General features: G+C 37.5%; 1 protein-coding gene across 11 annotated transcripts in view; it reads right to left on the reverse strand.

Moving 5' to 3' along the window:
* The window catches only part of CACNA1C (calcium voltage-gated channel subunit alpha1 C), a 489,480-nt gene that overhangs the window by 417,589 nt on the left and 53,114 nt on the right, over positions 1-18,777 (reverse strand). The window lies entirely within an intron of this gene.

Consider the following 18,777-nt stretch of genomic DNA (forward strand, 5'->3'; position numbering starts at 1 on the left):
GACTGTATTTTTCCCCAAAACAGAGGAGAGATGGGTACAGTAAAAGACAAAAGTGGTTAAATCATAATGTCTCAACTGAACACCGAAAGAAAGCAAACAAGGTAGAAAACTGGTTACACTACTAAGGTTGCATGTAAGACCAATTCAAGCACCCAGGAAAAAAAGTTATAAAAGACTGAAGTGAGAGGTACCTAACAAGAAACATGAAGAATAACCCACAAAAAAGTCAGTGCATGAGACTATCTGTCAATAAGAGGAAGAATGGGGAAAACATTTATCCATTAACCCATGGGAAAAGGAGAGCATTTGACAGATGATTGTAAGAAGGCTTAAGTGTTACACAACATTTTTGCATCAATTTTTACTAAAGAAAAACCCATCCAGAGCAAGATGACTAGTGCAATTAATCCCCAAACTACAACAGGTACCATTTCCAACTGTAAAAAGGAAACAACAAGTTAGAAAGTACTTAAATAATGTCCGTGGTTTCAGCTACTTAGGTACCACACCCTAGAATATCCCAGAATATTTAAAGAGCTTTTTGAAATACTCTCAATACCGTTAGCTGCTGGTTTGAACTCATAGGAGACAGGAGAGATCTCAGAGGACTAAGAAAGGCTTAATAAAGTCCCCAGTTAAAAAAAGTGGAAAGAAGGGAAATTTAAATCCAGTTGAACTTCAGTCTCCAGAAAAAAATCTGGAATAAGTACAATAAACAAGTGTCAGCAAGTACTTGGAGGACAAGGAGAAAAACAGCAGTAGACATGGATCTGTCATGAATACATTCTGTAAAAGAAAACTTATTCCTTCCAGACCTGTGTAACAGAATTCACAGGCAAGACAGAAGCAGTAGATGCCATGTCTCCTGACTTCATTATAGTTTTATGAGGTCTTGTATGACAGTTTCACAAGGGCATATGAACACGAAAAAAATTGCTATAACGTGAGTATGAAACCAGTGGATGCCTGAGAGCAGTTGCCATTGGTACACAGTCTAAATTGGAGGATGTGTCACATGGAGGTACCCGAGTGCCTGCCCTGGATCCAGTTCTGTTCAGTGTTTTCATTAATGATCTGGATGATGAAATGGGGAATAGTGTTATTAAACAAGCAGGTAACTATGAAGCTGGGAGGTAAAGCAAATACACTGAAGGACAGGATTTGAATTCAAAATGAACTTCATGAATTGGAGAAAGTTTTAAAAATAGAATGGAGTTCATCAGGGACAAACGCATAGTATTTAAGCAAAATGAATCATCTGCCCAAATTATTTTCAGAAAAGCCTTGGGGGTTATAATGGATCCCCAGCAGAACAGAAGTTGATATTGTCATACTGCCTTCTTCCCACAAAATGCAATCATCACAACTTAGTATATAAACAGGGATAAAATCCATGCAATGCTACAAGTAATACTTCTCTCCAGCTCAACATTGGCAGGGCTTCAGCTGAAACAGAGTGGGCAGTTCCAGGTTCCACACTTCAGGAAAGATGTAGCTCAGTTCAAGCTGACCAGAAGAGAACAAGGAGACCAACCAAAGGCCTAGAAAACACAAGCTATGAGGCAAAGTGACAGAAATGGGAATGCCAGAAGCTGGACTGCTGCTCCTGAGGGTGTGAGGGGGAGGAGGGTATGATAACAGTCTTTATGAATGTGTGTGTGTATATATATATTTCATATATGTTTTTAATATATATTTATAGATACATGTGTGCGTATCATTTCAAAGAACAGAAAGGGAATATCTATCACCATATTCATACTGAATAAGCAGAAGTAATGGTTTTTGCAGTAAGAAAATTTCAGTGTGTACCTCAGGAAAACACTTTAACTGTTGTGACACTGAAGTACACCCATTGACTTGCTGGATTGGTGGCAGCACCTCCCACACTCTAGGCCTTTTAGACCAGAAAAACATTTCTCCAGAATCACATAATGAGGCAAGATTTATATACAGAAGTCATTTCTTTTGTTAGTCTAAGGCAAGTTTCACCTGAAGGAAGGCCTTTGCCTAGAAAGCTTATGTATTTCTTCCATCTGTGAAACTATCAGAAGAGACCACCCCCAAGCAAACCCTGCTTCGCTCAAACCTTTAGATCACCAGAGCTACATCAGCACATTTTAAGACGTCCACATGCATGCTCATCACTCTGCGGGAAGAAAGGCGAGGGCCCTCAGTCCAGTTGACCTGGAACTCTATTTCTTTGGTTTTAAAACATCACTCTACAAATATATTTTTCCAAAAGCCTTTCATTATCTCAGGACCATAACAACTAGCCATACACAAAGTTTAACATCTTTCAGTGAAATAGACCTACTTATTTGTATTGGTAAACAGTCTTTTCTGTAAGTCTTTATTAAATTTTCAGTTAACATCCCTGGAAATTTCCCCTAGCTAGCACAGGGCTGCACACACCTAAAACTCACTTTCTTTAAAGCATGATTTGGATAGTTTTCCTTATTTGCCTTTTTTAAAAACAAGCTAAAAAAACATTAGTTCTGACAGCTAACTCATAAAGCAACAGTAGGTTTTTTTCCAGAAAGAAGATTTTGGAGGTAATTTGTAAGTAGAGATAGGGGTTATAATGAAAGCTGGATTGCAACATGAACTATGGCTTTTTCTATAATAAAGTTTATAGTATACACATACACTTTGAAACATCATGTCAGATTAAAATTCAGTCTGTAGTTGTTAGCACAGACAAGAGAGTTAAAGAATTTTTTCCTGTAAATTGTTTTGGGGCTTCAGAACACACACATAAAAGATACATTATTTAAGACAGTTCATTTGCCATAGTTGAGACTAAACATTTTTTAATATCTAAACAAAAAAAATCATCAGGAACCATGCTTCTTTTGCAACTAGATCTTTGTTTTCCTTTATCTCCCCTCTCCAAACAGAGGGCTTTTTTATTGCATGCCATTAACATAAGACGACGTAATGAGCTACTAGCAATGTGAAAAAAACAAGTCCATTTCAATAAAGAAAGCAAGTGCACAAGCTCCTCTCACTTCAAGTATTGAATGCCTCCAAGTTAAATATTTATGCTTGAAAATTAATTATGGACACTGCATGATACATTATCGTAATTTTGCCAACACTATTTAGATTTCGAATTTCCTGAGAAAGGGACAGACTTTTATTCTACATTGGTAGAACATCCAGCACAAGGGATTCCTGGCTTATGAGTAAGACACAACAAGAATACAAGCAATATCTGTCAACACTGGAATAAATCATGGGACAACTCTTCTCTTAAAATCACCACATATGTAATTCTCTTCATGCAAAAATACCTTGTTTCAGAGTATGTTAGAAACCCATTGCTTCCTGATAAGATCTTTCCTCCATATGCACTATCTTAGACATGGAAAAGATGTAGGCACTGAGACACACATTTCTAACATTTCTCTTACATTTATGTTTGAAAATGCTATGGTTCTTAATGAACACAATTCAGGTGGTTTGGGTAGGACATTTGTTTTGCTTTGGGTCTTTTTGGGGGGGGGGGGTGAGGGTTGTTTGGATTGTGTTGTTGGGAAGGGGGGAGGGTGTTTTTTGATTTGCTTTTTTTAAATAAGAGACATGATCCTGTACTTGTAGTAAAAGCAAATTATATTTTTATTTACTGACAAATTTGGTTTTTTACAGCTCAGTCTGCAATAACACAAATGAGAGAATTCCCCCTCTCCTCCATTCTAATTATCAGGGGATAAGAAATTATCATCGAACATTTCATCACAGTGTTCCCTCTTTTACTTCGCTAGTTTTATTTTTCCATTCTGAAACAAACCAAAGAAAAGTAACAGTCTGTTCTGCCTCCTTCACCAGAGGTGTCTTGTCAAATCTTGCTCAGAAGAATCTAGAAAGCCACAAGTTTGAAAATCCTCAGCAGTCACAAAAATCCATCTAGCTTCTGACTTTCTCTTCTGCAACTATGAATTCAAGAGAACTAGACTGGGAGGTAAGGTCTCCTTTTTAAAGAGAGGAAGAGGGGAAAAAAGCATGGAGCCTACTCAATATTAAGCCCCAAGGCAAGTGTCTAATACAAAAAGTTTGATAATTGACAGATATCAGGACAGCCAGAGAAGCTTTAATACAACTCAGATGGACTAAAAATTCTATTAGGAGATTAATTTATTACGCCGAAAGGGCGGGGGAGTGGTAAGAGACCAATTTTCTTTGAAGCACTTGCATTTTCTTGTGGCTTTCAAGCTCAAGACAACACAAAGAAAACCACAAAGAATCAGTTTTGTTTTCTTCAGACGTGTTTCTGGTGGCACCTAGATTAGGCCCTCAGAAATCAAGCCAGGGAACACTTTCCTTTCCTTCAACCAAAGCTCACTAACACATTCATGAAATTCAAAAACAGCAACGGAGAACTAGTGACATAAAGATCCTTTTTACTAACAACGGTGTTTGTATTCATCTCAAATAAGCCTGAGAGAACCCAATAAGTCACGTATTTGAAGGAATGTTTAACAAGAGCTTTTGCTTTTTTTTTTTTCCACGTAAAACCATAGCTCTGCTGGGACAATGCAATCTCCCACAGAATGCAAAACGTAAAAGCATTTGTAACACCAAATGGCATATAAATTAAAAAACAAGGTTCCTCACTTGAGGCAGTAATAGATGCACATTTCATGGTATAGTGCATTAATACATCTTTTTAAAGTATTTTAGGGTACCTACCAGTAAAAAACCTTTGCAATAACATGCATACGTGTCACGGTGAGTTTCTTGGAAGAACAACATGAGACTTGGACAAACTCCAGGCACAGATCCCTCAAACGGAGACACCAAGAGAGTGCTTTCTTGCTTAAACCTGTATTTTTGCACATTCATCTAAGTCACTGTTACCACCTTTAAGGATGCTGGGTTCAAGCATCTTTGGTAAAATTTCCTTGACTTCAGTAAAATTCCTCTGGAGATTAACTGTAACTCAATAGATCGGATTCTTCTGACAAGCTTCTCAACTGCTCATCATTCTCTTATTGGTGGATGATTACTCTTCACTTAGTGAGTAATCCAAGTATAACTTTTTTTCAGAAATTAAGCTTTTACAGCTTTAAAATAATCTTTACTGTATTATATAGTCTTCAGATTCTTTGTCTAAGAATGCCGAGTGGGACAGAAATCAACACACAAACCTGTTAAATGTGATTTGTCTCACCCTACCCAAACCATTTTAAAAAAGGGATCTTGTCTAAGCTCCCTCTATAGTCAGTGCAGAGAAACATGTCTTCCATTCTTAAGACAGATATCTGAAATACAAGTGAAATCAGCTGCTGGAAGTTCCAATCTCACTTCAGATTGTACTGAAGTAATCTAAAAAATAAGTTTAATTCAACATCAGATTTAGGTGGATTAAATGACTCCCGCTTATGTGGGGGGAATATATGCATGCACATGTGTGTGTACACAAGGTACAGAGCAACTCTGTAGCTTCTTTTGGCCCAAAACATGTGACCAAATTTGGAAAATATGTACAAATATTTAAATAATTCAGAACCTACAATTTCAATTTTCATTGAAATTCACCTACAAATTCAATTTTCATCCTAAAAAAGTCAATCACAATTCTTTCACAACTCATAGTATTCTCAGTCCAGAAACAGCAGTCTGTTCCCAGTTACATCAGGTAGATGATGACTAAAAAGCACAGAGAGATCTCTATATAGGTCTGTATCTGAGCTACAGACAATATGAATTTCAATAAAGACTGACACACACACACCAACAAACCAAAACAGAAAAAAACTCCACACCTTTAGCACCCATGGAGATCAGCCCTGATAAACAACACGCAGTGCACATTCTTACAGGCCGAGATTTTTTTGCTTCCTCTTGCTGTTTATGGGATCAATGTTCAGCTGCACAAATCCAGGCAGCAGGCAGAGTTTGTTGGAAAAGGCTTAGCACGTGTATGAAACGAGACTGTATATCTAACCTTCCTATACAAGCTGTAAGTACTCCCTGCCATCCCTCCCTCCCAATGGTGATGCTCACATCAGGAAGCCATCAATCCACATTATCATACAATAGCCTGGGTTAAAACGGACCTCTGAAGGCCTCTGGTCCACACCCCTCCTGCTTTTTAGTCCCCTCAAAGTGATTAAATTTCATCGACTCCTTTGGTTATCCAGCACCAGTTTGCACCACTACTACTATCCCCGAGTCTGTGCGTGGGGTTGCAAGGACTGATCACAGTAGGCACCCACATCAAAGGTTCATTCAGGTATTGGGCATAAAATTAGGTATATACCTCTTACAACTTCAGAGAATAGTATCTACTACATTATACTTTGTGAAAACCAGACATCTGTAAGTTATATTAGCACCCACACAAAGAGAATCACCCCAAAACTGTTTGTTGCTTTTCAGAAAGGCAAAACTTTGGATTTATTTTAAACTGCATTTACCTAATTTTAGACTATGCATGCGATATCCTAATAAATTAAAGATGCACTCCCTTCTTGAAATGCAGGCAGTTTCAAAGCAAAAGGTATAAAAGGTGTTTCAAGTGTCAAAATTGACTTTGATTTCAGCTATTAATCTTACTGTTCTAAAAACCACATTTTTCTATTTTTAACATGTGATTCCCACACCCCCCCCTACCGCTTGAAGTAAGATCACGAAAACATCAGAAAAAGCAACTGAAGAGGAAAGTTTTGAAACAGCCTATACAAAAAGTTCTAGCAAATCTTAAGAATCGAGCAAGTAAAAATAGTTTGGGTTTTCCTCTAATTTCAGTCATCTAATTAATATCTTATTTTTGAATCATTTTAGACAAAATAAAGGTACTCAAACAGGAGGGTTTTTTTTAACTTGGCACCATTAAGGTGCTAGAAAGAGGATCATGCAGAAATGGCAAAATTTGAACTAAGGGAAGAAAATAAAATGCTGCCTCAATCTTATCCTTCTATTTCCTCTCATGCACATAGTCTCAAGAGGATGCTCCATACGCAACATGCTCTGCAAAGCAAGAAAAGGAAACCCTTGCACTTGCAAACCTCCATTAAAACAAACCCATAGAAAATTACTAACTGCATGAATATAAACCATGCTATAAAACAAAGGAAAACAGTGGCCTGTTTTGATTTCAGGGTGATATTAAGAGGCAATTTGAAAAAAAAAAAAAGAAAAAAAAACAAACAACACCCCCAACAACCTTTTATTCAAACTAGATCTCCATTATCTAGAGGCATTGCAGCATTAACAGATTTAGAGTCATATTTTTATAACCACTTTGCACAGAAGAAAATCATTTTACTGAGCTGTTTGGTGTCCAAAGTAGTATGTTCTATCTCTATCACGCAGACTTTTCTCTAACATTATTTTCTATTTACTGGTGTCTTCTTGGAAGGTGTTCCAAGTCTGAATATTAAGCATGTGTAATATCCAGATGCAAAAACAAGCACTGTTGACTTGCTCTGTTACTTAAGAGCATTTCCAAACTAAATAAGGCACTAAATCAGAAGACTGCAGCTGTACCAAAGTGGGAGAGGAGAAGAAGGTAATAAAACGTGGGAAAAATTAGCAAGAGACAATCTTTGTAAGCACCTGTATGAGAAAAAACAGTATCTGGCTTACATCTTGGATTTAAACACTGCAACACAGAACCCTGAAATAGTCCTTATGTCACTGGTTGTCTATACAAACATAGTTAGCCAGCTTCTCTGTGACCTTTTCTGCAGTAGATGCAGACAAATGTTTGAGATGGTCTTTATAGATTCTTTCTAAAAATAAAAAATCCTGCTTATATAAAAGCAGATTCATTGATCATTACTGAATTTACGCGTACCAGAGCAAAGGTGGCAAGAGCAGATGCACACCAGGTTTGTAGAGCACTTGCTTAGAAGTCAGTGGGCAATATTTATGCACTGCCATTGAGTTAATGCTCCAGCCACTGCTGCAGCTCCATCTTTCTGATGGTTTTCGGATCACACTGAAGGTGGTGAAAGCTGAGGCTTTTGCATTCCTTTATCACAGCACTCTGCACTTCATAGGATCAGCATCACAAAAAGAGGCAAGAAGTTTCCCACAGATCATTTACTCTAATAGCATCTGAACACTGGGCAAGAGATTCTACATTTCTACTGCGTATTAGGAAAACAAAACAAAAACAAAAAGCCATCCAGCCTATCTACAAGGAGTAGGCATCTCTCATTACCTCTGGAGCTCGGCATCAGTATTGCGCCCTCCCGGTTTGGGGGCAGACCATGCATACAAATTTTCTCCTCTTTCATGACTGAGCTGCTTTTCCTGAGAGCCAATTGACTGGCGCTAATGGTTAGAGTGAACCAACACACAGGCAACATGGACCTCAATGAGTTTCAACCTACATGTGAAGGTTCTAGAATCCACACCTCAAAAAGAACAACAGAATAGCTTAAAGAACTGAGAAAGAGAGGTACAAGAAAACGTAGAGTGTATAATATCTTACCGTGAAAGACTAAAGATATCGGAATCATTTAGTCTTATAAAAGAGACAGTTAAAAAAATTTATCAGAATTTGTCAGCATGAGGATGCGAAAGATTTTTGACACCACATGACACTTTCAACTAACTGGAAACGCCTTTATGAACTTAAATATTTGGTGGTTGTAACTAAGCAAACTCAGATATCTAATAAGGTACACATTGCTAGCAACAAGGAGGCCAAACTCATGGAAAATGTAACTGTGAAATATCAGGGGTCATTTCCACTTTGCCTCCCCAGGTCAGGCCTGGGTGTTTTTCTAATGTCCCTGTTGGTGCTCAAACAGGATTCAGAAACTGCTGGGTGATATTCTTCAGTTTAGCAGATGTCCTCAAAAATTTGTTATCCAGAGACAGACCAAGGACAGTAGGAAACACAAAGCTATTATGATGATACTTAAAATACATCAATTGGAAATTTCTCTGTAAAATGGTATCCTTTACAACATATTGAGGCCTGTAGTGGGATAAATGCAACATTTTCACACATAGACTGGGAATCCCCATTGTTGTCCTTATTTGAAGTTATTTGCAGCACAATGGCTTAATCAGAAAAGTAGTGTTATAAAACCAGTTATGTTATTTTAAGTAAATTACTCCCACTTAAATCTATACATTTCCTGAAACATTCTCTTGTCTCAAGTTTTGAGTCACTGTATCATTACCAGGCACAGGCAGTAAAAGAGCGTTCAAAAGCAAATGGTGAAATGATGACAGAAACCATCATAGACAACCCTATGCAAAGTTATAGAATAACTTCCCATAAAGGCATAGCATATGTTTGTGATTTCTATAGAAAGTTTAAAGTGGAAGCCACTGATGGGAAATACTGCATTTTAATTGTTATTATTCGTCAAATACTCCCCTTACTTCCTACTTTGAATTTGAAATTGAATTCAAGAAGTTCATTTACTTTATAAACACCTGAAAAGAAAGAGTTTATTTCAAGAAGGGCAAATACTACTTTGAACTGGTCTACCTCATCACAGATGATAATTTCTGCGAGCAGAATTTCTTGTTGATGCTCTTCAGGAAGCTGTAATTGTTGTTTCACATACCATAGCTGCTGCAGCACAGCCTTTCTTTCAGGGCACAGCAGGCATTTGGCCACTATATAGCTTATGCAAAGGGCAGCATGATAGAATAGGCTATAAATTCTGGAAAAAGAGGTAATAGGATGATACATAAAGATTTCATATCCCTGCTTGTTGCAGTGAGAGGAAGAAATTGCAAAAAGATACATGTTCTTTGAGATAATATAGTAGTATAAAGATATAAAGAAAGTGTGTGTGTCACCCTTTATTTACAGCAATAGAAACCTGCCCTGGTGATAAGGGTTAATCTTTTCTCCTGATGTCACCAGAACGAAATACCTTTCTATCCCTCCTCTGGCTCCATCCTGGAGGAACAAGGGCTCTCCCTCTTGTTGAAATCATGGACCCAGCACAATTTTGCCTGGTACTCCAGGCTCTGGCAGGCAGAAGCTTGTTTGCCAACACATTCAAAGTTGGACCAAGTTGCAAGTTAAAAAGACCAAATGAATTCTGCACCTCAATTTATCTTCTCTTTGGAATCCTGTTACTGTGCAATTTTGCAACGATTCAAAAACGGGACTTTCAAAATTAGGCATGCTGTATTTGTTCACCCAAAAGCATAACACACAAAACCCAAAGAGTTACTGTAGAGAACTCTCTCCACATTGCTATTACCTAACTATTAATCTTTCCTTGTAAATTTTGTGCATTCCAGCCAGCCGAGCTAACCACGCTCTCTAGCTAGGAGAAGCAGATTGAACTGATTACAGCATGGTTTCTCTGATGCTGTGTCTTCTGGCACGCTTGCCATCCCTCTCTGACACTGCCTGGAAAGTCCCGTCTCCTTCCTGAAGCTACCTGTTTTGCATTCACAATATTCTCCACTCCTAAACATAATCTTGGGAAAAAGTAATTGTTCTCACACCAGATGGAGACGTGGATATTCCTCAAGAAGCAGCTCCCTTGAATTTACAACAAGGATTTCTCTTGAGTTAGTTTTTCTTGCCATGATTCTCTTTAACGATCTCTTTAATTTAATGGCTTGCATTCAGGCAGAATTATACATTTAATCTATTTGCATTCACACAGGTCACCTGAAAGACAGGTGACTTACTAAAAACCTATATTATAGGCACATAACTCCTTTCTTCATATTACACTTCTGTTGACAACCAAAATTAGAAATCAACACACACACAGAACGTGGAATCCATTTCACTAGTTCTAGCAATCTAAAATCTGACATTTAGTCTAACTTAGTCATCAAACCTTTATTTATATAACCAAGGCACAGTTAAGTACCTCCAAGAAAGCAGTTCACTCCACCTATTTTAGATATCTATAATGTTTGGTGGCCATGGCTGCCTTCCTCTCCACTGACTAATCCACGAACTCTAGATGATTAGATCCAACTAGACAATTCGAACACGTACAGTGAGGTAAAATGAAATCTATGCCAAATGATTAGTTTTAGTATATGAAGAACGACAACGTGAAAACATAGACCATTTCTCTCTTATTTCATACTCTTCGATTTCTTTCCAAATCTTTCATAATGCAGCTAGATCCTTCTAACGAGTCACTTATTCATTCTGGTCCAGTAAGCAAATTCTACTTCTGCCTATATATATATGTACACACACACACACAACTGTGTAGGCACAGTGCAACTGCAGACATCTCTGAAACATTCTAATGGTTCCAGAGCGTAGATAATTTTTTCCAACTATTTGAAAACAAAAATAAAAATTCACCGTGATACAGACACTGGAGAGATAGCAGATATAACCAGAAATCTGCATATCTAGGTTGCTCTTCAAGCCCTGGTGGTGCTTACTGACAAGTATGTGCAGAGTTGGGAGGAAAAGGGAGACGTAATTCCTCTTATCCATTAGTACCAATTACACTGTATGCGCACCACATGCTACCATGTGCAGTCCCCAGAGGGAGACCAGACAGCAGTCCCCTTTTCTATCAGATTCACATTTGATCATGGTAACATCTACATTCAAGAGAAGTGCACTTTATCTCTGCAACTTACATCCAAGAGTGAAACCACACAATCCCTGATGATAAATTATCAGGTTCAAAGTTCATACCAAGACCTCTGCGCTGACTCCTCATAAACCTGTGGATCTCTCACCAAACCTGCCTTATCATTTGTTTCCAGTTACCTAAGGTATTAGTTTCCTTCCTTGACCATTACATCTCCTAACTATAAAACTGCTGATCACCAGGGAAAGATTGTAAGCACAGAGAATCCTCTTTACTTATTAATACATAGCACTCACTTGCCAAAGTTAAGACTACTCAAAATACTTGGTATTAGAGCTGCAGGCAGATGACTCAGTCCTGGCCTAGGTAACTGAACAGGGCACGGAAAACTACTTGATATGACATGAGAAATTACTAGACATGACAACAGAGTGAGAAGCTGACAATAGTTACAGGTATCATTGTGAGGAATGGCCAGATTTCACACACCGTTAAGAGGGACTTGAGTCAGAGATGACCAAGCTTCACAGTTAAAGGAAGGGAAGTGCTGGAGTCCCGTTGGGGATTATTGCAAGGCCAACAGTGCCCAGATAACTGTGTCAGAGACGCCAAATAAGGCCAGGATTACTGAGTATCAGTATCAGAAACACCAAATTTGGGTATGGATGTAGAAAAGCTGGGACCAGTGAGAAAAAAAAAAGTAACTAGGGGTGGTTTGTTTATTCTGGAGAAGACTGGACAGAGAAGACAGGCACAAAGGCAGCGAAAAGGCAAGTCACCAGAATTGAAAAAGTATAGTGCAAATTACGGGGAAACGGTTGTACGGGGGTGCCCATCGGGAGCCCTGCACTTGATCACCAGAGCTGGACCAGTACAACAAGACAACCTGTTTTTCTGTCCATACCACAAGATTCAGACCTGCTTGTTCAGTCTGGAGAACCAGGGCAGGGGCTGATCTCCCTGGCTTACACCCAGACAGATGGATCAAGGATCCCAGTATTGCCACGTCAGTGTCTGTTACAGGCCTGATGACATCAGTAACTACACACAATTTCATAACATTCATCTCATTAAAATGAAATGCCATATTAATTTCTTTGCCTGAACCTCCCAGAGTAATATCTTCACATAAGCATACACACAAAACATAGTTAATGGAGAGAAAGAAAATTAGTTTTCCAAACCTATTGACCTGGAATATTGGGAAGAGCAATAGAGTGTTCATACTAGAGGGATAATGACCATGTAAATATATAGGAACATAGGTATATAACTTCACAGAAAACATTTCTTTGCCAGCCTTCCAAAAGGAAAGAAATATAGCCTTTTTGAAGGTACAACAGACTTTCTGGAAGTCTACATCCTAACACAGAAATAAATTAAAACATAGGCTGATCCTCTAATGTCCATACTCTAGTCTCCACATTAATCTCCCAAATAGCACCTGACAACCTGTCAAATCTCTCAGTTCAATGTTTTGTAGCTGCAGACTAGGGTTTAGATACTTTAAATACTGTTATTAAAAAAACTAGCTACATGAACTAGAGGTTTAAAACCTAAGATGACAAGTGGGGCTTTCCATCTTCTACACTAATTCTGTCTTTAAACAGTATTTGAAAATAGTATTTCAACACTGACATAGGGAGACGAGTAATAACATTCACCAATATATTAAGCCATCTGGATGAACTTACATCACATTCCTTTTGAAGTATCAAAACACCACTGATATGTGGTATAAGAAGAAATTTCCTGCCCTCTGATATTTGTAGAATTGATTCCACATAGGGTTTCTCCACCCATATTTCTCGTAAATGATGCATCCTCTGGCCCTACAGCACATGTGCCAACAACCTTAGCAACATTCAGTCAAACCCAGCTCCGTATTCTGTGCACTAATGTTCTCCATGAGAAACCACCTTAAAGCACAACAGACAAAATCTCAAAAATGCATACCACAGAACAAAAGCAGAAGAGTACTGTGGTGAAATAAGAGCAAAATCAAGGCAAAACAAGATAACAGCACAGTTCTCCACAAGAATCCTAAGTACTAGAAAAATAGATAGAAAACTACTGAACCATATGTACCGTAAAGTTCAAATGAAAACTTATTTCTATATAAGCTTTGCATTAAGACAGCAGCATGTATGTTCTGGTCAAATACATATCTATTGACCGAAATGCTCTAAGTTGTGCAATTCACACGGCAAATTAAAAGCACTTAAAACGACGTCTAAGCATAACGTTTCATAGGAAGCAATGTAAGTTGTATTATCAGCATTAAAGACTTTTTGCAATGTTTTGTTGAATTATTCATATTTTAAGATGTGATCCTTTTTAAAGCACTTCAGGTTTGATCACATGCTAAGATATCTCTCCGGAAATTCTGCCAAGCCCCTGTAGAGCTCCATGCTAAAATTTTCTGAACCTTGATATCTGACTTTTTTTATTTTATTTTAAAACACCTTAGTTGTTTTTAGGAACTGTCAGTAGCGAGTACCTCTAGTTATTTTTTTGACTGACTTCCTGGCATGCATAACAGCTTTTATCACTGCATGCAAATTAGGACACAAGTTTTCATCTCTTATGCTCTTTCTTGACACCCTTTGCCTTAAAGCAGATAAAAGCCATCAAGCCATGTACATCTTAATTTTTCACACTCTGCTTTTATTTCTGACTTTTTCCTATATTGGCCAAATTGACAACAGATACTCTCTTTATTACAATCATCACTATGCCATTGCATTTGCTTTCAAATCCAAAATTAAAAATAAACTATAACTCCTTTGGTCATAATGTAAATCCAAAAAACAAATTATAACTTAACATAGAATCAACGTAGTCCCTCATGAACTTCTCAGGAATTTGGGATTCCCTCACTTCTGATTTAAGCAATAAGCTTCATTACATTTAACAAATAACAAACAACTCTTTTCCAAGAAAACTGTAGAGAAATATGTTTCAGAGCTCAGCAGAGAGTGTACGACTCTGTACAGGACTAACACATTCCAAACACCTGCTAACAAACATTTCACACTCACAGGATTTGTGCAATTGAGACAAAGCCAGGGAGAATCTGACAGACAAAAGATACTAGAGTTACATCACTCAAGCCATGCACTGATTTAAGAATTCAATTTTGACACTACCTGCACCAAATCTAACTGATGTCTGCAAATCTCCAGCTTTTTACTTAAAAATTTAATTTAGGTGAAAGTGGTGTAAAAATTTCATATAATCCACTCCTACCTGTTGCTCCTGAATACAGTCTTACAAAAGTTCCATTTAGACCACAATTAAGCCTGATCACTTTCAGTTTTCACTCTATAAATGCATTTTACTTCTCTCTAAAGACACCAATTTAAATTACACCTGAAAACACTCTGTGCATCTATACAATTTATAAATCAGCAATAATAGGCAATTTAAGTATCATATAGGAATTTCAGCACACAAGTGAAGCTTTCCTCCCTACGCATAAGTCTACTTGTTTACAACTCAAGAAACTAATGAATACTATGGATTTCCTCTGTTTTCTTAATGGCATTTGGGCTTATCTGAGTTAATTTGCTAACTGCTGTCAATATGTTAACTTCATCCCACAGAAATCAGACCCCTTCATACTTAACTGCATCCAAATTTCTAACATTTGTATATAGGGTCTGCATGGAAAATGTGCTTTTGTGAACTACGTGAAAGCTACAAGATAGAAGACACATGAAGGTTTGGCATTGCATATCAGTCTTAACTTTTAGTTCCCTGATATTTGTCGATCTGTACCAGAGTTAAACAGAGTTCAACATAAATACACTATGCAGTGTATGTGAGTGCAATAATTAATTTTCCTCTATCTTCAAAAACCATCAATTTTAATTCCTGAATTCACTTGGATTCCATTGCTTCTCACACAGTCCATTGTAGTGTTTCTGTATCTAAAAATTCGTGGACTCTACTACTAACAGCTATATCATACAAGTTTCAATTTCAGAATTATTGTCAATAATGCATGAAGCAGAATATAGCTTGTACCTAACAGAGTTGGACTGACTTGCAAGCAAAGAGACACAGGTACTTTTTTGTATACTTAAAAGATTATTTAATCTGACAAGAACTGTTAGAGGAACATCTGATGTAACAAAAATACACATTAAATTTCAAAAACCAAGGAATCTTAAGAAGTCTTACATCTAGTCAGCCATATTGAAGAACAGAAGTCTTTTTTTCTCCTTTGGAATAAAGAATCTGAAATCTGATCAGTAACATGAATTCGTTCCTACAATGCCTTTAGGAAGAAACGTTGAGTTAATTACTCAATTAGAGCATATTTACTTTGTAATTATAATGTCATGTTCAGTCATATTTAATTGTTTTTTCCAAAATACCCGAAGGCAACCATCCACATCATGGGCTGAAAACCTGAGAAATTTAAGATAAATAACAATACCATTTAGAGAAGCATATTTTAAACATATCATAAAGCATCCCTTAAGGTTAGATGGATCTCAGACAGTATTTTCTTTAAAATAATTAACTCTTAAGATTTATGTACAAGATGCAAAGAGAGTTCCCATGGGATTAGACAGATTTTTTGGTCTCCTTTCTGGGTCTGGTTTGCAAACCATTAAGTCTCCAGTCACCCTTAAGAATTACTTTATTGTAGTCTTCTGTCTTTGATAAAAGATGCAAATTTTCCCTCCCTCTTAACTGTGCTAAGTTTGTTGGTGCCCGGATCAGGAGACTGATGAATCTTGTGGATTTCTTTTATTTCCTTACATGTGCCATGTTAAATAACCTTTCTCCCCCTCCCCCCAGACAAGGTTTTAACTGGTACTCTGATAACTCCTCCCAGCTGTTGAAGGAGATTCTACTTGCTGGTGTCTCTTTATGGATTCTGAATATTTTGCCTCCTGAGACAGCCACTGTGATTTAGAATTTAATATCTGTGATTAAAAAAAAAAAAAAGAAAAAAGGAAAATTGCAGAAGTCCTCTACAAATACATGGTCTTAGCATTCCTATATACGCTTCTAACATCCCATAGAACATCCATTAACAGTTTTCTTAATTTTCTTTAGTCAGCAGGGAAAAAGGAATCTAAATCAAGGTTAGGACCCTGATCTTGTTTGGATTCAAGCCCTATAGTCGTCAATCCCGTGGTGATTTTATGTATGGGTATATATATCCCAACAGTAAGTATAATTAGATTCAGCGAAATGTTTGTAAATTATAGGAGGATTCATCTATTGACTTGATACGTTAACATGTATTGGAACATTAAAGTGAACAAGTGATAGATTCGTACCTCCTCATCATTACATGCACTGGTTTCCATCTCTAGCCACAATTCTGCATGAAAGCTGTTCTAGCACGGTGCAGGGAAACAACCCACTCAGTGTGTCTGTCAGAGCAATTGAGACTCCAGGCTTGTCTCGCCTCACCAGGCAAACTACTCTGAAGCTGGTGCAATGCATTGAGGCAAAAGTCCCTCAAGTCCTTCATCTCAAAGTTTCAACAAATGGCTACCATGTCTGACTAAACACAGAAACGTGGCTGCAGTTTAGCTATCAGCTGACATATGTATATTAGCTCTCCATCTTAAAATATACAGATTTAAATATACAAATTAGATACTAGACAAAATGTGTTGGGTTTTTGTTTGGTTGGTTTTTACCACAAGGGTAGTTAAACACTGCAACAGGCTGCCCAGTGAGTTTGTGGAAGCTCTGTCCTTGGAGACATTCAAGATTTGACTGGTCGCGGCCCTGAGCAACCTCATCTAATTAGACCTGTTTTGAGCAGGGTGTTGAACTACTTGGCCTCTGCAGGTCCCTTCCATCCTACATTATGATTTTATTTAATCCCTGCTCCTTAGAAACGCAGTTCTTTGCTGTGAAATGCATACCAGTGAGAGCAGTGTCTCACAGAAATATCCTTTCCAGGAAAGATGAATGTGGAGGTGACATACAGAGGAGACCAGCTTCAAAGCCATCATCACTGGATTCCCCTCAACCTAAGCTTCTCTTGAGGATGAAGTGTGCTAATAATTTTTCAGCTGTAGATCACAATAATTCAACCTTGATATCTGGACAACTGCCAATATGACAAATAAAGACAAAACGTGATTCTATCAAATTTTCTGTCACCTTCCACGATACATATATTCATCTGTTGTCCCTTTTTTCCCCCCATCCCCCATTGACTGTAAAATTCAACAATCCAAAGCATAGAATCTCTTATGTTATATTTAGGTTTCTGGGAAAAATTCAGCACAGCCTTTTCCTCTGGAAATCTCTGTACACAGTACAGATACACCTGTGACTTTTACAGTTGAAAGAGAGCTACCCTGAGCTTCTCTCAAGTTCTTGATGAGGTTTATAATGTTCTCATTACTTCCCATCCATAGAAACTGACAGAAACCATTTTAAGGACTCTTTCAAACAAAGATTTCTATGTACTATTGACTACACTCTGATTTATTCCACAACCTTGCAATAGCAACAGGTGCCCTTGTGGTCATACAATTTCATTGCTGTGTTTCAGAGCTCCCAACAGGGTGACTCCACCACCTAAAACTACAGCTGTGTCTGGCAGAAGCACCATAAGCCCATGGCCATGCTCTCTGCACAGAAGACTGACTGTGACTTCCTCCGCCATAAGAAAAAAGAGAGCATTTTTTTTTCCTCATCCTTCTCTATGTAGCTTAAATGCACAATGACGCTTTTATTCCAATAAAGTAAAAATTATCTAAAAATGCTAAATAATATTTTTTTTAAAAAGTTTCCATTGGTAAAATTACAAGAAAAAAATGACAACTTTATGGTAAGTAATATATGAACTATATCAAAAGGAAAAGTATTCAGTGGCAACCAATATGTCTGAATGCTTAATAAGGTCTTCTTTTCTTAAAATTAATGACGCTGAAATCCAGTAATAAACATTTTAATTAATTTCTCTCATATCCATCTCACCCCCACTACCTAAATAAAAAACAGCATTTCAGACAAATGGTTGACTCAAAAAATATATTGGGTTTGTCTGCAGTCTTAAAAAAAAAATGATAGGCAATTGAACCATTTAATAACATTACGTTTTGTAAAGCATATATCTGCCATTGGTAAAAGCTTTCTTCAGTGTTGATCTGATTTGTTGTTTTCAATAATTTAAGAGAGACTTTTACTGCACATAGTCACATCTGTTATGTTGGTTGAGAGACAATAAATTTAGAGAACACGTTTACTCAGAAGAGATCTTGTATTTGCAGTTCCTGAA

The sequence above is a fragment of the Chroicocephalus ridibundus genome, chromosome 1 (assembly GCF_963924245.1).
Source record: "Chroicocephalus ridibundus chromosome 1, bChrRid1.1, whole genome shotgun sequence".
Taxonomy (NCBI): domain Eukaryota; kingdom Metazoa; phylum Chordata; class Aves; order Charadriiformes; family Laridae; genus Chroicocephalus; species Chroicocephalus ridibundus.